Below are 24,757 nucleotides of genomic sequence, written 5' to 3'. Positions count from 1 at the left end.
CCAAATCCTCATCACATGTAAACGCTCATTTATTATTTAAAAATTTGTAAATATTTTTAGCTTAGAATTTATATTTATACGGTTGAAATATATGTATGTAAATAAATGAAAAGATTCTATCTATTTACCGGTCGTAGAAAAAATATTCTAAAAAAAAATTACTAAAAAACAGCCCGTCACATGGGATGGTCCCCTCAAATTGCATCCTAAATCTGTCGTGGCCAAATAAAACTCAATTTTAGTTCCAGAGCTTGTTTAGTAAGCGCTTTACACATTTGCCACGTGAGAATAAGAAATTTGCAGTTCAGGCGCTAAACAGAGTCGATGATGATGATTTTTTTGGGAAGTTTTCCTTACTTCAGTTTTGGAGATTTGGTACTAATTTAGGGAACCCTAAATCAATGTGGATATACCACAATTCACATGACCTTGTTATTGAATTGATCAGTCCAACTATTGACCGGCCTTTACAACACGATAATGCTTCATAATCTAAACGATTGTTGCCTACAAAATTTTAAGTGCATCAAATCAAGTTGGCCTTTGCAGACCACCGACCTAAATTTTATTGAAAATGTATTAAATATCAGTGGACAATTGTTAACGACCGACAGCTCAACTGGGTTGAATAAATTCGGAGCAGAAAGCAGGTTATTATTAAGCCAAAGGCTATATAACCAAATATGATTTATCGCCTTAGAATAGGTACTTAGACTGAACCTTAAAATGTAAAAATTATCATGAACTAAGAACTGGATATTGAAGTTTAAGTTATGTGTAAATACTTTTGACTGCTGCTAGTCATCAGTTCATTTACTTTGTTCTCTTTCATATGTCCACCTATTCTTACCAAACTGACTTTGTTCGTAAAAAACGTTGGATTTGTAAATATCTTTCACTACCTCAATATATAGTACTAAAACAATGAATTTTTCGGCATTAGTCCAGCATAAATGTTCCACCTTATTTCATAATATTCAACAACAAAAATCAAGCAAACAGTCGGCGCTCTCTCGTCTTGGCTCCCACGTCACTGTTGACAGTCATAACTTTGAAGTTGTAGATAATTTCGTTTATCTAGGAACCAGCATTAACAACACCAACAATGTCAGCCTCGAAATCCAACGCAGAATCACTCTTGCCAACAGGTGCTACTATGGACTGAGTAGGCAATTGAACAGTAAAGTCCTCTCTCGACGAACCAAAACTCAAGAAGTCGCTTATCATTCCCGTCCTGTTTTATGGTGCAGAAGCTTGGACGATGTCAACATCAGATGAGACGAGACTAGGAGTTTTCGAGAGGAAAATTTTACGCATGATTTGTGGGCCTCAGAACATTGGCAACGGCGAATACCGCAGACGATGGAACAATGAGCTGTACGAGTTATACGACGACGTCAATGTCAGTAGTTCAGCGAATAAAAAGACAGCGGCTACGCTGGCTAGGTCATGTTGTCCGAATGGACGAAAACACTCCAGCTACGAAAGTGTTCGATGCAGTACCCGCCGGAGGAAGCCGAGGAAGGGGAAGGCCTCCACTCCGTTGGAGGGACCAGGTGGAGAGCGATCTCCAACTGGCGCCGAACTGCAATGGAAAGAGAGGAGTGGCGCGCTCTCATCGATTCGGCTATAACCGGCTAAACGGTTGAACACCAATCACACACACTCAACAACAAAAATGTCTCCCTTCCACAGCTCATTATAACAAATAACCTTACGCTCATGGAATGATAGCAACGCATTTCGTCTCGATCGCCGAAACAGTGAATTGAAATTGTGAAATAACTCGAGAAAATTGGTTTGAAATCGATAGGATTATCGCCGAAAAATTCCCCAGGCCAAAAAAAGTATCTATCTTTAGGTTTAGTCTGAGGTTGACAATGAGTTCAATCGCGATATAATTACCTAGACTAGCAAAGGAAGTTGTTGTTTTGATATTTCTCATTTAATTTATAATAATGGTTCTTCGGGCTCTCTTGGTTGTATAACATTTAAAGTTTTTTTTTAAAAGAGGCTAAATTTACATATATACATATGTGTATCATGAGTATTCAAATATTTTTTTTCAGTATATCGGTTCTTCCGAAGAAAATATTATCTCTTACCTCAAGGGCGCAATCATTCCTTAATATAAACATAAATTTATACAGGTATCTCAATCATCATAAGAATCTTATGAATACATAAATTTGCAGTCCGATATATTTTTTACTTCAGCATTTCTGTTTTGTGAAAAACAGTTGTCACAACGCATGGAAATGCGCGAAGCTGAAAGGAAAGTGTTAGTCTTTTCGTATCAGCTCTTCAAAAACGTTGCATGTTTTTTCAGCTTTTGTTGACCGGCTTTTGCCGCCACGGACTGTGGCTGACACACGCTCTCATTGCCATTCATAACTTGTTGGCCTGTTTGCTATTGTTGTTTACATATATTTTTTTTCGTTTTTTGCAACCGTTATTTATGAAAAACTACAGCTGGCGCATGGCACAGTGCCAGTAAGCCATAACAAAACAATTTATTAAATCTGAAATGAAAAATAAACTGAGAAATCTGCATTTTTTACGATATGATGTGGCGAAAATAAAAAAAAATGCAAAAATGGCTTGCAGTAGGCACTACTAGCTTCCCGGGTGGACGCGCAGTCACCGAACGAGCGCGCATATGTAAACGTTCAAGCGTTTGTGACACAAAAAATGTATGCAGAACAATATGGAGACCGTGAAGAGGTCAACATTTCAAGCGATAACAATAAATTGTAACACTTGGAGCGCACCGGATAGCCGAATATATTCGTACATGCTTCCAAAATGTGAATATTCTGAGACTTTTTAAATACTAAAATTTGTGCTTATATTTAGAAAATATTTATATCGACAATTTTATGCTAATTGCTAGGAAGTGTGGCTTAGTATCATTAGTCTGCATATAGATACCATGTAGCAGAAAAGAATTGCTGAAAAAAGAGTTACAATTCTGAAGAAAGAACTGTGATTTAATAAATTATTCTAAGTCAATCTGATAAAAAATTATAAGAAAATTACTTGATGATTGCCCTATGTGTGCTTTGATATTAGTCTAAATTTGTTCTACTTTGTTTGAACTATTCTATGAGCTTCTTTTGAGATTTTCTCTAACTGAAAACCACGCTTATACAATATTAGTTAATTCATAATCAGTAAAAGCCAAAGTCTGTACTGTTGCCATATCATTTTTTAACAGGTAATTGAAAACTTTCGAGACTCGAGTCTCAATGAACTTTAATATGAAGATGGAGCTAATTTATGTTATTCAAGAAACTCTTGCAACAATTTTTTTGAACTGCTTTAACATATTTCAAAAAAAAAAAAACGTCGATATTTCAAACTATGGCCGTTTTCTGCAAAATACTACCATTTCTTCAGACCTATTTAAGACCAAGTAGAGTTTAATATTACAATAAATTGTATAATAAACGAGCTGTCAAACTTTCATAGTAATTGTGAATAAACATTTGCCCCTTTCCGTTCATGATGTGAAGAACCAACGCAATTTTTGTCAGGAACCAAAAATGTAACGGAGGGAAACTGTAGGAAACACTTCATTCATAATCATTCATTCGTAATCATTATCATAAAAAATATGACTTTTAACGATTTTCGATATATGATTGAATTCTGAAACTATGCGGTGACTTTTTTAAACGCTTTGCACATTAATCACTAATATATATTCCGTTTTCTTAACATAAATCAAGTTCATTTCAAGAGTATCAGGAGTAAATATTCAATAGCATTTAATTTTCATATTCTCGCAACAAAGTTGCTACGAGAGTATAATAGTTTTGCTCAGATAACGGTTGCTTGTAAGTCATGAAACTAAACAAGTTAGATATGATTATATAAGCAGGAAGACGAGACGAGTTGATATCCGAATGTCTGTCTGTCCGTTCGTCCGTGCAGCGGATAACTTCACTTGAAGAAACTTGGTACACATGTTCCTTGGGACCGTGGGAGGATTGCTATTGAAAATGAGCGAAATCGGACCATTACCACTCAGATTAAAAAAGTATGGAATATGGGAGTGGAGTCAAGTGGGCGAAAACCATATCTCAAAAACTACTCGACCGATTTTAATGAAATTCGGTACATAATACTTTCCTGACGCCCTAATGACACAGATGGAAAATGGGACAAATCGGCTCACAACCACCCCTACTTCCCATTTAACTGAATTTAGAATTCCATCTGATTCCTTCACTTTGTAATGTATACGTAAGCAACCGATGAAGATAATGGAACAAAACCTTACACAAATACTGTACATCATATGTGGCTTCACATATGGAAAAATTGTCGAAATCGAAGTATAACTTTTCAAGGCCCGGATATCGAACATGAAGTGCCTATGGGTAATTTTTCACCGAAAATATCAGTAAAACTCTCAGATATCTTAATGTAATTCAGAGGCAAACTTTTTCTTCTAATAGATGTCTCATTCCTTCCTCTTGCTTCCATATACCTAATTATAGTTTTATTTCGCATATATCGGTTAATATTGTATATGAGATATCTTAGCAAAATTAAGTGAGAGTATAGTCTTTGATATGGTGGACCCTGGTGGTAAAAATGAGTGAAATCGGTTCAGGAATTACCTCAGACCTCATATACTATTTATGAGGCCTGATATACTACTGGACTTTATACCGAATATATGGGTCAAATTGTGTGTTAGCTTAATAAAATTGTATCAAGAAATTGCGAGAGTATAAAATGTATGCACCCGAACTCAGCCTTTCCTTACTTGTTTAAATATATATTCTTAAGAGGTAAAATCCACATTTTAGTGAAAAAATTGTAGTTTAAATCCAATTTCCTATTTCATTTTTAGAGGTCCAAAAATTATTAAATCCCATACCTTCAATTCCACACTTTTGACCACAACACCAACTAAATTTTCATATTAAAAAATATTTGGCAACCCTCTCGGATATCTATTGTATTTTATAATTTTTTTTATTTATTTGATAAAAAATAATACACAAATTTTATACAAAATTTCGTTCAGATTATTATATGTAAAAATTTTAAATCGTTGGCAACACTTATATTTTTATATCCATATTCTGTTTAATTTAAGAATACACTGATGTATTTAACTTAACGCCGCTCAAACCTCAAATATTACACTGTAAAAGGTTGAAAAGTAAAAAAATAGAAAACCCAGAGATTTGCTAACTTTACCTAACACATTTTGTCTCTTTTAACGGCAAGTTGGCAACCCATCAATTTCACTTAGTCAAATATTATACACTGCGGGAACAAACTTTCCGTTTGCAAGGCAGCCAGATTGATTGAATATGAAAGCCTTGCGTGTGTGTGTGTGTGTGTGTGTTTCACACAAATATTTGCCTGGTGTATGCAAAAGTGATTATCGCTATATACTCGTATACTCCTTGTATATATTTGTGTGTGGCCCGATGTATCGCTTGCTAAAAAACCTGTGCCACGACATCAAACCAGCCACCACACCGTGTCTACATAAAAACAAAAATCCGTGATAGCTCGCGTAGGAAGCTCACCGCGCGGCAGTATCTGGTTGGAGGACTGCACTGACGACTGGATTACTCAATAATTTATTACATTTTTAAGCAACGCCAATTAATCACACCTACCTGCATATTTAGCAGTCGAGCCGGGTGGGGCAGGTGTGGCAGTGAGGGGAGTTGTGTGTGTGAGCTAACGGGAGTCGGGTATAGGAAACTGCTAAGCACGTCAAAGCACGATAGTCACTGTCGCCGGAAGTGAATGTGTGTGAATGTGTGTGTGGCAACAGACAAGAATGTTGATGGAAATGATGTTGCAGCGTTGCCGGTGCTTTGCCACCGCTTGAGCTGAGCGCCTAATGTGTTGTGTTTGTTTGTGTGTGTGTGTGTGTGTGTGTGTGTGTGTGTGTGTGTGTGTGTGTGTGTGTGTGTGTGTGTGTGTGGAGAGGGTGTTGTATTTGCATTTTGTTTAAAGTGTGAATTAATTTATTATTAATAATGGTATGTGGAAGACAACAAAAACAACAAGAAAAAGAGGAACGCGTTGACATTTACAAAATCTGATAAGGGCACCGCGTAGGTGACAGCAGCTTTGCAAGTGGTTGCATGCAACATGTACGGAGTATTTTTTATAACACCAACGCTTGGCAATTAAGCGAAAATTAAAAATGGTGATTTTCCCCGATTGCTGCGAGTTTATGCATTTATTATACATCGTTATTGCGTGGCAAGGCTGTGGTGGGTTCGGTGGCGCCACTTAGGGGGGCCAACTGGCGGTCGCCAACTGATTGCTGCGGACGACAACCGATTGTCATGGCAGACGACAGACAGGCAGTCGATGAGCATTTACATACAGATTTGTACAGCAGTGAGTGAGTACTTGATTTGACTTGACTTGGTTGACGTCAGTGCATTTGCACGACTTGCTATTCATGCCACACGTTAACTTGTCACATTGACGTTGCTGCAATTGTGGCACCTTCACCAACTACTCACCTCATTATCGTTGTTGTTGTTGTTGTTGTTGTAAAATACGTCATAGCAACTACTAAGAGTTCCATTTAACACTTGCTAGTAAAGTCATTAGTATTCAAACGTTTAGCCTACTTTCTACACCGTCTACAATTTGACGCGTCGTCACAGCGGCGCTGCTGCTGACACAAGCACAGATACACACTCACTTACACATGTATATATATATATATATATTCAGTAATGTGTACCCAAGTTATATTTGGTAAGACGTTTTTGCCTAATGAGCCTAATGACGTTGCATGCAACATGCCGCAGATGTCGCCGTCATCGTCCGTGCTGTGTCGCCGCCGCTGCTTTCATGTGCAACACTCGCGCTCTAAATATGCTCGTGACAGTCTGTGTACTGATGGTTGCATCTCTGACTGACAGTCGTTTAGCCTGATTAAAATGGCTCGCATACACATACACATGCGCTCACATATATAAGTGAGAAAGAGTTCTGGCACTTTTAATCACCTTTGCACGTGTCAAACGAAGTCAACGTCTTTGGAATGCTAGCACTTAGACTCGTCATCACTTCATCTACTTAAAGACAAATGTACATTCGTTTACTTAGTGAGTTCAAAGCGTCTGCAAACTCTAAAAAAGCTTTTATATGATAATTGAAGCGTTACTCGGATTGCTTCATTTGTTATTGCATAATTTATGTTTGCACAGAAATTTTAAATTTTCAGGAAATTAAATTTGTTTTTTTCGTAACTCTCACTTCGTGTCTGGGCTATTAATAGTTGTTGTCATTGAAAGTAGTCTGGCAATTCATAAACTTAAATTTTTCGGTTTTTTCACTACCGTAACGACAAACTTCTCTTGCTGTTATTTGATATAAAATAGCTTTCAATAGCGACCCTTCGAGTGTAGACACAAGCTTTTTAACTTTTCTATAGCAATATAAATGTTTAAGATCGTTCCAGCAGGTCCAACAGGTCTTCATTATTGATATATGCAGATATAGTATTATAATACATATAATCTTTACTAGAACTCTTCGATTTATAAGTCACTTATTAAATACCTCTTCACGGACCACATTATTTTTACTTAAGGGGGTCATCCTATGTGATGTCCTGTTTTTTAGTGATTTTTTTTTTAATTTTTTTCTACGACCAGTAAATAGATAGAACCTTAAGTTTATTATCATTTATTAATATATATTCGAGATATAGCGTTCTGAACACACCCTCCTCCAAAAATAACAGCGTTTTAGTCTGTAATCTTAAATCCGTGGAACGGACTACGATGAAGTGAATATACCAAAAATTGGACTTTTTGAAAAATTGCGAATTTTGTGTTTTTTTTAGTTTTTCGCTATAAATAAACCGAAGTTTTTGAAATTTTTGATTACGAGGGCTGCTATATATATTTCTGGCCTAATAATGAAAATAGGAATATTTATCAACGAAAATGGTTTTATTGTTTTTCAAAATATTCTCCATCAAGATTTATACGATTTTGCATGCGCTCAAACCAATTTTCGAAGCACTTTTTTTGAGCCTTTTTTGAGCCTTATTTGAGCGATTGTCAAATTGTGCGGGATCCAACGAGAACAAACATTTTTTACGGCCAGGTGTTCATGCAATATCGAATGTATGCTGGTGGGAGAAATGCATAGGCATGCCTCTATCTGAAGGTATGTTACATGACGGTCTTGCAATATCAGTTCACGTACGGCATCGATGTTTTCTGGCACAACGGCTGTTTTTGGACGACCTTCACGGAATTCGTCTTGAGCGAGCGTCGGCCACGATTGAATTCGTTGTACCAGTTTTTCACAGTGCTATAGGATGGTGCTTCATAGCCATACAAAGATTTTAGTTCACCGATGCACTCTTGTCGCGATAATCCACGTCGAAAGTTGTGAAAAAGGATCGCACGAAAATGTTCACGAGTTAATTCCATTTTTTGGCCGAGATGAATTTTTTAATTCCCTGTAAATAAAACAATTCACGATTAAATGACAAAACGTTCTGAGTGATGGTATGCTAAAAAATGTCAAACTTTCCAATGGAAATGTCAGATTGTATCTGGCAACACTTAGTGTTGCCTAGGCCAGAAATATATATAGCAGCCCTCGTATTAATAGAGCGTTACATGCGTTTACATGTGCTGAGTGCACCCAAAAAAACTCAAAGGCATTCGGTCAAACAGGTTTTGAGATACGATGGAGGAAAGTTTGAAAAACACAGTTTTGAGAAAAACGCGTTCAAAGTTTCAGCCTCCAACGGAGTGCTTCGGACAGCTCCTTATTCTAACTGTTGTATTTTTAAAAAGACTTCGAAAATCACTTTTCTACCGTATTCTTGACATGCTAAGAGAGTAATCTATGATAAAGTTGGATAAACCATTTGTCAAACTAAATACTTATGCAATTTTAAATATTGAAATATCAATCAGGGTCGTACGATCATGAAAAATATGTCTCTCGAAATTTGTCGAATCAACATTTGAGAGGAACGAGATACTAAAAGTCCTCCATAGTATATCATATAGATTGGCACAAGACCTTGAATATAAGATTTATTTATAGAGTGTAGAGTATCTCTCTAACCTAAAGATTTACTAATGAGCCTTTGAGTAACGGTCGTAAAAGATATCATCTTAAAAAAAGCAAAGCATTGTTAAATTTGTGAATCCTTTTAACTTAACGATTTTAAAAAATCGAAAGGTTCGATTTGGCATTAAGGGGTTATGTGGGTATCAAAACCTTCAGTTTTGAATTCTTTTCACCTATTCTAAATAGTGGAATATGTTTAAAATAGTATCCAAAAATATCAGATCAATCCGAGTGAAATTCGATATCCTTTGGAAGTTCCGCCTATCAGCCCACGTCAGTACGAATGTAAAACTTTAAACGCGTTTATCTCAAAACTCAATTTTTAAGACAGTATTCACGATATCTCAAAAAGGTATGCAAGAATTTTGTTAAATTTGAATTTTGTCTTTGAAATAACATTGTCTGGTCAATGACAGAAGGATTTTTTACAACTATTTGTCGAGCCAATATATTGCCAAAATTTTACAACAAAAGTGAGTTTTTTTATTAAAAATCGGAACATCTTTTTTCCTTCGTACATTAATTACATTTATCTATTTACTATCGAAATATTTTTGGTTCATTGATTTTTGATGAGCCAATAAGTGGTTATGCTGTCCACGGCAAACGCTTTTTTGGACACATCATGGGAGAAGAGGTACCAACGGCTGAGTTTTTCGAATTTGTAAATAAAATTTTCACAAAAAACTGTTTAAATGTGTATCTCTGTCATGCTAGATTGATAAAATGAAAATTTGAATATTGTATATATTAAAAAAAGTAAAAAAATACTTTTGATTTTAGCCTTTGAAACCCACCTAACCTCTTAAAATTCGCTCAAGAAAACTAAATCTCATAGTTCTCTTAAAGTTATCCATGTTTTCTTATTCGTTAAAGTCAGTAGAGTTAATTTCTAGCAACAAGGGATTTGTTCGTTAGTTAAACTTTATTAGATCCATTGATATGTGTTAAATTTATCACAATGTCTCTATACTAATATTTTTAATAATTTAGAAACCTCTATAAAAATCTTAAACTTCCATTTGCTGCTCTGGGACGGCCTTAATAGCGACTATTAGGAAATTGGAGAACACTATAAGCTTGCTTAAGGGGCTATGCCCATGAAAAATTAGCCGACTTTCATGATTTTTTATTTTTTTCTAAAAGAAAGTATTCGATCGAATGTTTCGAAGTTTTGTGGACTTAATAAGGTATATTTTCAGCTATATTTAAAAATTTTTTTTTGTGCTATCTTCGAAGGTGCCAAAAAAAGGTTCACCAACTGCTGTCATGATTCCGGTCGAATGAGAAAGATCTTCAAAAAGGTTATTAATGTTAAAGGTATTTCCTAATTAATGACCTACTAAACCAAAATTGTCGTTTTTTCAAAGATCTTCAAAAAGGTTATTAAGGTTGAAGGTATTTCCTATACAATGACCTACTAAACAAAAATTGTCGTTTTTTTTTCAGTGCCAAATTGACAATTTTCAACCAATCAAAAAAATCGTAGGTCATTGTATAGTAAATACCAAACTCCCAGTTCTCTTTTTGGTCTCTTATATGGAAGACTGTAAGAATTATCTTTGAGAAATTCCCAAATTCTTTAAATATCAACCATAAGAAAATTCAAAACAATCAGTAACGATAAGAAGGAGTTCTATCAAATATGTAAAAATATATAATATAGTGTTCCAGATTCTATACTTATATCCCCTTCTTACATTTACTCTAACTTTTTGTATGTTATATAACTGTTTTTTCCCCAATGATTCGCTTATTCCACAACCACTACTATCGATACTTTATTTCAAATCACTAAATATCCACTAGTTGATCACCGCTTCCATCACTCTGGAGTATTTATCTACCGCAACGCAGTTGTCACAACTGACGAAGAAGTATGCACCTGAGCGAACAGACATGATATATGCTATAATAAGTAGTAGCGACTTCATTTTTCAAAAAGTATTTACGCGTGCAAATATTTTAAACCCTTCAACGGTGATAAATTAATAAATGAGATTTTATATACACAGCGCAAACAATAAGACAAACAAAGTGACAAAGAATGGACGATATATTTAACACACGCACACACACACCTACAGTTAGACAGACAAACAGACAGACATTACAAATCTTAGTTGTGCTGCGCTGCAATTGAAGATGTCCTGTGCGTACAAATGTTCCGAAATCTTTCACTGACAGCGCGAACAGCTGCAAAGAAAAAACAAAAACAACAAAAGCATCATAACAACTATCGCAAACAACAAGAAGTGTGTGTGTGTGCCACATTGTAAATTCCGCTCAAACCCGCTGCCGTGCATCGCCGCCATTGCTGCCATTCATCCATTAACGGCTCTGGGGAGCGATTGTGGAATTTTCTGGTTTAAAAATTATGATAATAAATTATGACTCTGTGTGACAGGTAAACACAAAAGATAAGCCACAACTCGTGACAACAGCGCCACCGCCACCAACCGCCTTCCACCCCCCAGAGCCGCCTGAAAGCACCGCTCTGCGCTTAGTTGATTCATTATTATGTGTAACGGCATACCCCCGCCATTCCACTGGAAGCTTCCTTCTTCCCTTCACTCATTCATACACATACCAGTCGTGTAAGCAAAACTCAACCTTCTGCATTTAAATTTTAATATTTATAGGCTGTTCACGCAAAAGTTTGGCGCACGCTTGTCAGTAGGAAGGATATGTGCGAGGTTCAAAAAAAGTTTTCGTTGCTTCCTTTCAAAAATTTTCACAATTGATAAACTACTTGTAGGTGGAAACACATACTCATACATATACAAATATATTTATGTGTGTATGTGTAAGTAGTAACCGTTGTGTGCCATGATCTCATCATTAATTTACTAAGTGTTGGCAGGTGAAAGTGTTGATGGTTAAGTGTGCATATAATTTGTAATTTATTTGAAGTTCGTAGTCAGCAAAATTAAAATCTGAAAAGTAATTAAAATGTTGTAGAGTGGGCTGAAATTGTCGCCGCAGCAAAATTTAGAAATTATAGAAACATTTATTTTTAATACTGAGCTCAGCAGACGGCGCCAAATTTATAATTATTTTTAATGTGATGTGAACAATAATTTAAAAAATACATAAATTGCTTGAAGACTGTAAGAAGCCCACTTACCTCTTCATCACTAAAATTTCCTCATTTGAATAACAAATTTGTCCAATTAGTACGAAAATCGAAGAAAATTCGCCATATGGGCCATATGGGAGCAGCTCATAGTGGATGATTCCCTTTCAATCCCACCAAACACACAGAGCAAAACCTTCCTGGCCGTCAATCCCGGCTTGGCCACTGTTTGGGACGATTCACCGGCCTTTGACCACGACCGTTTTCGCTTGATATTGTCGTATGTGATCTATTTTTCATCGCCAGTCGCCATCCACTTCAAAAATGGGTCAAATTCGTTGCATTTCAGCAGCATATCGCAGGCGTTGATTCGGTACAGAAGATTTTTTTGCATCAAATCATGCGATACCCATCAACAACAACATCAAGCATTTTTGTGTATCCAGCCTTCTGCAGATGGTTTAAAATGGTTTGGTGACTAACTCCCATCTCCTGGGCGTTGTCACGAGATGCCACAAGCCGGATTAACTCGATGTTTTCCATGATTTGATCGGTATTTGTCGTCACAGGTCTTCCACTGGCTGGCTTATACATGGTGTCGTTTTCACCCGGTCTGAATCGTCGAAACCATTTCTCCGCAGTTCGAAGTGATAGAGTACCATCCCCCAAAATACCATTATTCTCACTTTAAAATAGCGCAAATTACGGGCTCTGTAGCGCTTTATACATGGCCGAGAAATTCAATAGATAAAAAGTCGGAAAGGAGATATTTGACAACCTAATATGTTGTTTTTGGCTTCAATATCTCGAAATATTTTTTGTCAGTGTTATTTTATATATCTCGGCACTCATATAATCAAAATTAAAATTAAGGAATTAATTAACTACCCTCGGCTTTAATCGTCACTTGTGGTCGGTAAAAACCTCAAGATAATATTTTTTACTCCTATAAGAATCCTTATCGGCTTATTCTTCAGCCAAAAGTCAGTGGACTCAAGCATAGTTCAATTTAAATTAGCTTACCCTTTGTTTCATCTGAACTTGTAACTTTCATCGACTTTGATTGCAATCCCACAAGTATCTTAACCTAGAAATACTCGTAGGCTTGAAAACGCACATTTAGTCAACGATTTTGTTTCAATTTGAATGACTCGACAAAGAAATATAAATATCCAGTAGCATTAATCTGAAATAGTACTGGCTTATTTCCAGAAATTTTTATCAGAATAAAAACATCACTGGTTTTCCAACGAAAGCGGAACCATGGTATATTATCTAATAGTTGAGTTCATAAGAGCTGAGTCACAAAAGGCTTTTGTACTAACAAATTAGTTCATAGATACCTTCTTCTTCTTAACTGGCGTAGAAACCACTTACGCGGTTATAGCCGAGTCCACAACAGTGCGCCACGCGGTTTGGCGCCAATTGGTAATACCAAGTGAAGACAGGACCTTCTCCACCTGGTCCTTCCACCGGAGTGGAGGTCTCCCTCTTCCTCGGCTTCCACCAGCGGGTACTGCATCGAAAACTTTCAGAGCTGGGGCACTTTCATTCATTCGAACAACATGACCCAGCCAGCGTAGCCGCTGTCTTTTTATTCGCTGGACTATGTCTATGTCGTCGAACAACACATACAGCTCATCATTCCATCTTCTGCGGTATTCGCCGTTGCCAATGTTTAAGGGACCGTAAATCTTCCGCAAAACCTTTCTCTCGAAAACTCCTAGTGCCGTCTCATCGGATGTTGACACCGTCCACGCTTCTGCACCATAAAGTAGGACGGGAATGATGAGGGACTTGTAGAGTTTAGTTTTTGTTCGTCGAGAGAGGACTTTACTTTTCAATTGCAAGAGTGATTCTGCGTTGGATTTCAAGGCTGACATTATTATCGGTGTTAATGTTGGTTCCTAGGTATACGAAATTATCTACAACTTCAAAGTTATGACTGTCAATAGTGACGTGGGAGCCAAGACGCGAATGCGCTGACTGTTTGTTTGATTACAGGAGATATTTCGTCTTGTCCTCGTTCACCACCAGACCCATACGCTTCGCTTCCTTATCCAGTCTGGAGAAAGCAGAACTAACGGCGCGGGTGTTGTTTCCAATGATATCGATATCATCGGCGTACGCCAGTAGCTGTACACTCTTATAGAAGATTGTACCTTCTCTGTTTAGCTCTGCATTTCGTATTATTTTCTCCAGCATCAGGTTAAAGAAATCACACGAGAGTGAGTCACCTTGTCTGAAACCTCGTCTGGTATCGAACGGCTCGGAGAGGTCCTTCCCGATCCCGACGGAGCTTTTGGTGTTGCTCAACGTCAACTTACACAGCCGTATTAGTTTTGCGGGGATACCAAATTCAGACATCGCGGCATAAAGGCAGCTCCTTTTCGTGCTGTCGAAAGCAGCTTTAAAGTCGACAAATAGATGGTGTGTGTCGATCCTTTTTTCACGGGTCTTCTCCAAGATTTGGCGCATGGTGAATATCTGGTCAGTTGTTGATTTTCCAGGTCTAAAGCCACACTGATAAGGTCCAATCAGTTTGTTGACGGTGGGCTTTAGTCTTTCACACAGTACGCTCGATAGAACCTTATAAGCGATGTTAAGGAGGCTTATCCCACGATAGTTGGCGCAGATTGTGGGGTCTCCCTTTTTGTGGATTGGGCAGAGTACACTGAGATTCCAATCGTCGGGCATGCTTTCTTCCGACCATATTTCGCAAAGAAGCTGATGCATGCACCTTATCAGCTCTTCGCCGCCGTATTTGCATAGCTCGGCCGGCAATCCATCGGCCCCCGCCGCCTTATTGTTCTTCAAGCGGGTAATTGCTATTCTAATTTCTTCACGGTCGGGCAATGGAACATCTGTTCCATCGTCGTCGATTGGGGAATCGGGTTCGCCATCTCCTGTTGTTGTACTTTCACTGCCATTCAGCAGGCTGGAGAAGTGTTCCCTCCACAAACACAGTATACTCTGGTCATCAACCACTAGATTACCGCTGGGGGTCCTACAGGAGTGTGCTCCGGTCTTGAAACCTTCAGTTAGTCGCCGGATCTTTTCGTAAAATTTTCGAGCATTACCCCTGTCGACCAGCTTGTCAAGCTCTTCATATTCACGCATTTCTGCCTCTTTCTTTCTTTTTCTGCAAATGCGTCTCGCTTCCCTCTTCAGCTCTCGGTATCTTTCCCATCCCGCTCGTGTTGCGGTCGATCGCAACATTGCGAGGTAGGCAGTCTGTTTTCTCTCCACTGCGAGACGACAATCCTCATCATACCAGCTGTTTTTTTGACTTTTCCGAAAACCAATGGTTTCGGTTGCAGCTGTACGTAAGGAGTTTGATATGCCGTTCCACAGCTCCCTTATACCGAGATGCTGATGAGTGCTCTCAGAGAGCAGGAGTGCAAGTCGAGTAGAAAATCGTTCGGCTGTCGGTTGTGATTGCAGCTTCTCGATGTCGAACCTTCCTTGTGTTTGTTGACGTGTACGCTTTTCTACACAGAGGCGGGTGCGTATCTTAGCTGCTACAAGATAGTGGTCCGAGTCGATGTTGGGACCACGAAGCGTACGCACATCAAAAACACTGGAGACATGTCGTCCATCTATCACAACATGATCGATCTGGTTGCGAGTGATTCGATCCGGGGACAGCCAAGTAGCTTGATGGATTTTCTTATGCTGGAATCTAGTACTACAGATGACCATATTTCGGGCCCCGGCGAAGTCGATCAGCCTCAGACCGTTTGGTGATGTTTCGTCATGGAGGCTGAATTTTCCGACTGTTGTGCCAAAGACACCTTCTTTACCCACCCTAGCGTTGAGATCGCCAAGCACGATTTTGACATCGTGGCGGGGGCAGCGCTCATAGGTACGTTCTAGGCGCTCATAGAAGGTATCTTTGATCACTTCGTCCTTCTCTTCCGTCGGGGCGTGGGCGCAAATCAGCGATATGTTGAAGAACCTCGCTTTGATGCGGATTGTGGTTAGACGTTCATCCACCGGAGTGAATGCCAGGACTCGACGACGGAGTCTCTCTCCCACCACGAATCCCACACCGAATTTGCGCTCCTTTATATGGCCGCTGTAGTAGATGTCACAAGGACCCACCTTCTTTCGTCCTTGTCCCGTCCATCGCATTTCTTGGATTGCGGTGTTGTCAGCCTTTACTCTTACGAGGACATCAACCAGCTGGACAGAGGCACCTTCCCAATTAAGGGTCCGGACATTCCAGGTGCATGCCCTTAAATCATAGTCCTTTATACGTTTGCCGTGGTCATCATCAAAAGGGGGGTTTCTCATCCGAGGCCTGTGTTCCTTATTCACTGGTTATTCGTTTTTATGTGGTGGGTCCCAAGCCCTACGCACAACCGCATAAGCGGGATTCGCCTTCTCACTTTAGCTCGCTTCCAAACGGATGTCTGTTGGCTACCCAGAGGATACTTGGTCTAAGACCGGAAGTTGTGAGCTGCTTGAGCCACATGTAAAAGAATCGTTCCTGGCCACTCCCAAGTGAATGGCAGTCAGAAACTTTCCTCACTTACGTGAACTTCTACATATGACTCCATCCTCTAGTTCATAGATACATAGTTAGATACCGCTGACCCTTAAAACATAGTGAAATAAAAAAAGAAGGAGAAGCAAAATCCAAAAAATATGATAATTTACTATAAAGCTGTATTTTTTTTGACACTTTCTTTCGATTTTGGTAAAAAAAAGTTACGCTTCTCATAGTTTTGGTGCCAAATACCGAGATCCAAAAATCTCATCTCGCATAACCGTTGAGTAGTTGTTTGTTTTATTTAGTTGGTTACTGAATATTAAAATAAATGCAGCTAGATGTCTTTTGACCCACTTTACTACCACCGCTATTAGCATAATAACATTCATGATAGCCACAAGTGAAGTGAAGAAGAAAGTAGCAACTCTAAGTTACAGAATCTAATTCGCAACTCAACACTTGCTCCCGCATATTATTTCGATTTTGTTTTTGTTTTCTCAAGTCATCAGTTTACATGTACATATATATTTAGGTTTATTTATGGATATAAATAATTAGCGAACCCTTGCCAGAATGGTTGCGGTTACCAGCGATACACTCATATACACTTAGCGTTGTCGGTGGTTTCACATTTGTCTTGGCAGCTGTTGCCGAAACCGCGCGATACCGCGAAATGGAACGCGGCCAAAAATTTATGCCAGCCAAACTTGTAAGGACATTTGATAAGCAGCAGCAGTGGCGGCAGCGGGAGCGGCATGCGAAAGTTCATACATGTGTTTATATACTATATATATACATAGATATTTATATATATGTTATAAATTTATTCGTGCATTAAGCGCAACCGCACGGTTTAAACACCGCTACTGCTCCTAAACGATATCTACGGTTGCAAGCTTGGCAATTGCCAGTGGCAATTTGTGGATCGCATTGCTTTCAGCTGCAATTTTATTTATTTTCTGTTGCTTTCCGTTACATTTCGTCGATCGCATACTTAAGGAATGTCGAAGAAGGAAGAAACTGCTTAGAAGCAGAAGTCAAGACGCCCTGTAGGCCGTTTGCTGCCACAAATTGCGGCACCAGCCAATAACAGCTACCGCCTGGACCACAAACTTTCGAGGAAACATTGCACATTGCACATTGCACACAGGCGCAGTGCCGACGGCAACAAATTACCCAAAAGTTTTCGATTTCAACTGCAATGCTGAATTTATGTTCCTTGTTTGTTGGTAACAACAACAACATGCAACACCAACTTGCTGCACGAACTTCGAACCGGGTACCCACTGGGAGGTAGGGCCGGGTACCAGGCTGTGCGCTGGGTATTACAATATTTCCGTTTCGGTTGCTAACTTGCAACAAAAAACAACAACAAAAGTATATATAACGGCAACTGAAATGGCTAACGGCAGCGCACTAGTCCGCTAGTCGTTCGGAAATGAAAAATTCAGAAACAAAAAATATTTGCACAAACACACTCGTACACACGCAAACTAGTAATGGCTACAAACATTAAATTTACAATAGCAACAACAACAACAACGAGTAGTAGTTACTTGCAAGTGCAATCAGCATCAGTGGCTGCCTACTTCAAATATCGAACAGCATTTGGGCGGCCGTTATTTGTAACAAATGGTCAACAACTAGCTGCTGCTGCTGCAAATGCTAGCCGAACAACAACAACAGCTATGACAGTAGCTGTAGCAGTTAGTGGCAGTAGCAACAGCAAATCCATACATGTTAAAAGTTTGCCCAAACAAGTAACAAATAACAAATAACAAGTTTCTATGCAGTTATATTAGCTGCAGTTGTTTATTCGTTTGTTAGCCCTTTAGTGGCATCCTCCAGCACACCAACACCCACCAAACACACATATACCTTCATATATAGATATTCACAGGCATATACACATTTGAAATTTGCGCCCACAGCTCTGCCGGTGTTAGCTTGTAGCCTGCAAGCTGAAATTAGCAAGCGATAACTTGAAATTGAAACTTTTGCCCTCAAGCAGTAATACTGCCGAAGCGAAGAGGGGGGAATTTTTGCCAATAAACAGATATAAATACTTACAGGGATTTGTGTAAATATAGACCATGCCATTGCAGTGATTTCAAATTCTTTGCGGCGAAAATGTAACCAGTTATCTGTGGGTTGTACAATTTCGTAAAGATAGCTTGGGTTCAGCAAGATTGGCTTAGCTCAAGCTGAAGACACATATTTTGGTGCTACATTGAATATACAAACTTCATATGAATTGGTGTACAAACGACAACGAATCGATAAAAAAACATATTTTTCATGTAAAAGGTTTGAGTCAATCTCATATAGTAACTTCGATTAGTCTGTTAATTGAATAATTAATATTAATTTCAATATAATATACACTTAACTTATTACTCAATTAGTAATTAATTGCTATTAAATTAAAACATTAAATTAATATTTGATTGTTTTCAATTTAACATGCAATTAACAAATTGCTCAATTAGTAATTAATTAATTAATTGATCTGATTACTCAATTAGTGAATAATTGAAGTTGTAATTATTTTGAATTTAACTTGCAACGAACTAATTGCTCAATTAGTAACTAATTAATAAATTGATTGATTAATTGACATTGTATTGATCAATTAGAAATAATTAACTAATAATTCTATAGTTAACATTTTAACTGACTTTTATCTTCGAACTAAACTTTCTCTAATCTTACTGCCAATATACTTTTCGATACTTTATTTATAAATATTAAAAACTATTTATGATATATACTTCAAAATCAAATTATGTAAAGAAAATTATATTTTCCTTTGATACAGAGTATCAGAGAATAGATGCATTCTTCAACTGGGAAATTATTTCGGCAATATTGAATTTAAATATAGCAGATCTGCTTTTTGAACCACAAATCGTCAACTCCAAACTAAAGTTTGGCGTTAGGTTAATATAATAGCTTAGAAAACTTTTTGTAAGACCTACTTAGACATAAACATTTGTTCAGATTTTCAATAGGGATGCTACAAAAGTACTTCTACAAAAAAGTGCTAAAAAAGTAGTAGAAGGAACAGCAAACGATGCCATATTTTTTCCCGCTCTTTTGACATTTTTTTCAGTAAGATTTACAATTTCATTCATGAAAAGATATACGATCCAACAACGACTCGAAATTATAAAAATTTACCGATATTCGGAGTCAGTGGCCTCAACTTTAAGAACGCTATGACCAATTCACTTTATCATGTCAGATCAACAATTGAGCGTCTAGTGGAAGAATTTGAATCCACAAGCACAGTACAACATGTTCCCGTGCCAGTGAGACAAAGAAGTGCACGAAGAGTCGGGAATTTTGCTGCTGCTATCGCATCATTTCAGTAAGACAGAAATTAGTCTATCACACGTCGTTCTCAAGCGTTGGGTATCTCGTGTGACGTTGTTTTGGCAAATTTTGCGAAGAAATCTTGGCCTACCTCCTTACAAGATCAAATTGACGCAAGAACTGAAGCCGTTTGACCACCATAATCGTCGTATGTTTTGTGATATGTGGTAAGGAACAACTTGAAAATGATCCGGTTTTTCATTGAAAAATCGTCTTTAGCGAAGAGGTTCATTACTGGCTGAATGGCTTCGTCAATAAACAAAATATGGTATTATTGGTCAGGTAGCAATCTACACGTACTCCATGAGTCGGGTACTTTACTGTGAATGGGAATCGCTACCGCTCAATGATAACCGAATGTTTTTGGCCCGAATTGTATGATATGGACTTAGACAATATATGGTTCAAACAGGACGGCGCCACAACCCACACAGCGATTGTCATAATCGATTTATTGCAAACCAACTTTGGTGAACGTGTTATCTCACGAAATATTGGCCGCCTCGGTCGTGCGATTTGAGCCGTTAGACTATTTCGAACGTGAAATTGCAGCAGTATCGGACAATTTATACTTGAACACAGTCGAAAATTGGGTTCAGCGTCTGGACTAGAATGTTGTGGTTCTCTAATTGAAAAACGCTTTATAACTATAACAGATGCGTGAAACGGTATTCTGGTTTTTTGAAACAAATATTTATTCATTCGTCTACATTAATATTTCGATATTATGCACTTAAGTCAACGCATAGTCCAATCGTCGCAAAAAAACACTCTAACTCAAGATTTTAACTGCTGAAGATTTTAACGTATTTTAGGGACGATTAGAATTTTGGACAATAGGAAATTTTGAATTGAGAATATGATGATTAAGTTGTGTTTGTCCTAAATTGAATGCTAATTAATAAATTCGTTCAAAATTAATTCCTAAATTGATTGATAATTTAGTACCTTTTGATACAAAAGTGTAGGCTGTTTAAGCTCTGCTTGTCTTAAATTGAATGATATAATAATTAATTAATTAATTTTTAATTTCATTTACATTTAGGCCCACTACTATACCAAAGATATGTTTTCTAAATCTTGTTTGTCTTAAATTGACTGGTTATTAATTGATTGGCAATTAAGTCTTTAATTGACTGACAATTGCATAATATTCTATACGAAATAATATGTTGTTTAAGTTCTATTTATTTTAAATTGCATGGTAATTAATTAATTGATTAGCAATTAGTTCATGAATTTATTGGCAATTAAGTGCAGTTATATGCGAAGCACTTTGAAATAGTTAAGAATTAAATTTAGGTACTTCTTAATTGTTAATTAAGTTGACTAATGGAGTATATGAGTATTTAAATTGAGTATATAGGCTCTTAATGCATTCAAATTAAATTTGATTTATATTTTTATCAAAAGTTTGGAACTCAAAAAAGTTTTATGTGTCAGATTACAATTTGTTTATATGGAAACGATATGCCCAGTAATTTACGCTGCTAATATTCAATTTGCTGCCACTATGTGCTCGCCAGTTTAACGCAATAATTTTGCTCACTGGGTTACTGCATTTTGTGTGGGTGCACACGTGCCTGCACCTTGGCCTTTACCAACGTCAGCGCATGCATTTCTACCATTCGTTCGCATTGCGGTTGCAAGCTGGCGAACGAAGGACGAGGAAAATCATAAAATATATCGACCGGATGTACCGGTGCACAATAGTCAAGATATAATGCGCATTACAACGGCACTTGAGTGTGTGTGCGTGTATGTGGGCGAAGTATATGGCTTACAAGTGCAATTCGGTTTGAACTTGATAGCTCGAAATTGGCCAGTTTAGTTACGAAAGTTGCACATTTTGTGCAGAAACCGGAAATTACAAGCCAACAATTTGATGTACAAATATGCAGGTGTGCTAGGTATATATATATATATATATCAATTTACATATGTATTGGGAGATAAAAGCAGCATGTAATGCTTACCTTTAAATTCTGTGGAATATGTTTACAAGCTAGTACAGCTGGTATAAAGTTGCTGGTTGCTGGTGACTGGTTATTATCTATTTGCTTGTGTGTATGAGAGTGTGTGTGTGGTATCCATGACTGCAACGGTGTCTGTATTATCTCATACATATGTACAAGCATATAACTGTTATATGTGCGCCTGCAAAGGTCAACACAAAATGGGCGTTTTTAGCAAATGGCAACAGCAACAGCAGCAGCAGCAGCGACAGCCGAAGCCTACATTTAGGCGTATGAAAATTATGTTGATTAAAAGCATTTCCAGAATCATTGAAATTTATGCACACTTCCACGTATTCACTCATGTGAGTGTGTGTGTGGTTGCGGCGATTAGTTACATATGTCGCTATAAATGTATATATGTATACGTGTGTGTTAGTTATTCGATCATCGCTCACGTATATTCCCATTTGCTCATTACACATTAATATCTGTGTGTGTGTGTGTATGTGTATACCATAATGCCCGCCAGCAGCAGCCACAACTGTTCCATGCTTGGACTTTCGCAGCAGCAACAGCAGCAACTGCAGTCGACATGGCAAATAAGGACACCAAAATATAGAAACTGAAAAAAAAATAAATTTTGAGAGCGAAAAAATCGCAATAACCCCAGTAAAAATGTTATAATGAAATCGCGGCACATGCGATTCGCATAAATTTGCAATGCCGTAAGCGTTTGCCAGCAAATGAGTTTGAAAATTTTCAATTAATTTTTGTTATTTGTTTTTCAGCATTCTGCACATTTTCACAATTTTTTATGTGGTTGTTGTTTTTGCTGTTGTTGTTCTCTATTAAAATCGTAAAACGTCAAAATTTATTATATAAGCACGTGGACGTGGAAATTTATTAGAGCGTCATTAATGCCATTTAGTAGGTTGTGGCGTATGTGTAACCGTTGTGTATTAGATAATAAATACGCTCGAAATTAAGCGCAAATTCGGCAGTTGGCAGCAGAGGTGCCCTTGTTGGTTCGAAAACCTGTAGGTACGGAATTTATTGTTATTGTTGACAGCAGACGTGACGTAATAAAAATGTATTGCTAAGTAAAGTTTCAAAACACGATTAATTGGAATAAGATTTTTTATGGTTTTTGAGATAATAATATTTTTGTCAAAAATTAATTTGAAAATTTTTATACAATTTATTTGGAATTTTAAACGATCTTTTTGATATCAAGAAGCTACTGATTTCTATTAAAAAATTTTCATTTAATGCTGAACAAGTATAATATAAAACATTTGCTGTTAAAAACAGAATTCGGCAGTCTGGCAGCTCTGTAAAAAAATTATAAAATTAAATATCTCAATCTTATTGTATGAGAGCGACATACTTGCCTGTTTTATTTAAATAAAGTATTTATTTTCTTTATTTGTACACATATGGCAACCCCATAAACATTTAATAATATATTACAATGTATTTAGGTCGCAAACTTCGTTTTATTAGGTTGGCAAATATCTCTCTTCCGCTTTTTTGCTCTTTATTCAATGCTTTATAAAAAGTGTTGTTGTTCGATTATCTTTTTCCATCTAGACGGCAACTTCATAATACCCCTTGTAGAAGCCCCCTCCTTATTTGCGATGAATTCTGACTGCCACTTTTCACTTGGCGCTATTTCCGGGCTATATGGTGGATGCGATAAAGCCTCTGACGAGTCATCAACGAAGTGTTGTGGTCTGGCGTTGTCCTGGTGGAGCATTACATCCTTCCTGTTGGCCAATTTTAAACGCTTCTGATCGATCGCCTGCTTCAAGTGGTCCAGTTGTTCGCAGTAGATGGTAGAATTAAGCGTTTGACCATATGGGAGCAACTCATAGTGGATGATTCCCTTCCAATCCCACCAAATACACAGCAAAACCTTCCTTGCCGTCAATCCCGGCTTGGCCACTGTTTGGGACGATTCACCGGCCTTCGATCACTACCGTTTTCGCTTGATATTGTCGTATGTGATCCATTTCGTCGCCAGTCACCATTCGCAACAAAAATGGTTCGAGTTCGTTCCGTTTCAGCAGCATATCGCATGCGTTGATTTGGTCCGGAAGGGTATTTTGCGTCAAATCATGCGGCACCAAAATATTAAGCTTTTTTGTGTATCCAGCCTTCTGCAGATAGTTTAAAATGGTTTGGTGACTAACTCCCATCTTCTGGGCGATGTGACGAGTGTTTTCCATGATTTGATCGGTATTCTTCGTCACAGATCTTCCACCGACTGGCTTATCCATAGTGTCGTTTTCACCCGCTCTGAATCGTCGAAACCATTCCTCCGCAGTTCGAAGTGATAGAGTACCATCCCCCAAAACACCACTAATCTCACGGAACGTTTCGCTAGCGTATTTGCCTTTAATGATGGAAAACTTTAAAATAGCGCGAATTTCGAAGTTAGTGAACTCCATGTTTACACGTCTATACCTGTTGAACGCTATCCAAGTCGTTTCGAAGGTTATGTCAACCTCTTTCAAAGATGTATAGTATTGCCAGATATGACTTCTGTAGCGCTTTGTACATTGCCGTGAAATTGAAAAGACAAAAAGGCGGAAGGGAGACATTTAACCTAATATTTTAAATATTTACATCAAAAGTAAATTTTAGTACCAAACACATAGTGGCAACCCCATCAACACAATTTATTTGTTTATGAAATTTTAGAAAACAATTTCTTTTTTGAACCAATCTAATATCCCCCAAAAATAA

At 37.7% G+C, this 24,757-nt stretch overlaps 1 protein-coding gene across 7 annotated transcripts in view; it reads left to right on the top strand.

The window, feature by feature from the left end:
• LOC105210377 (protein alan shepard) overlaps positions 1-24,757 on the top strand; it is a 547,478-nt gene that overhangs the window by 315,537 nt on the left and 207,184 nt on the right. The window lies entirely within an intron of this gene.

The sequence above is a fragment of the Zeugodacus cucurbitae genome, chromosome 4, assembly GCF_028554725.1.
Source record: "Zeugodacus cucurbitae isolate PBARC_wt_2022May chromosome 4, idZeuCucr1.2, whole genome shotgun sequence".
NCBI lineage: Eukaryota > Metazoa > Arthropoda > Insecta > Diptera > Tephritidae > Zeugodacus > Zeugodacus cucurbitae.
The sequence above is the reverse complement of the archived record's forward strand: the minus strand, read 5'-3'. Positions and strand labels throughout refer to the sequence as shown.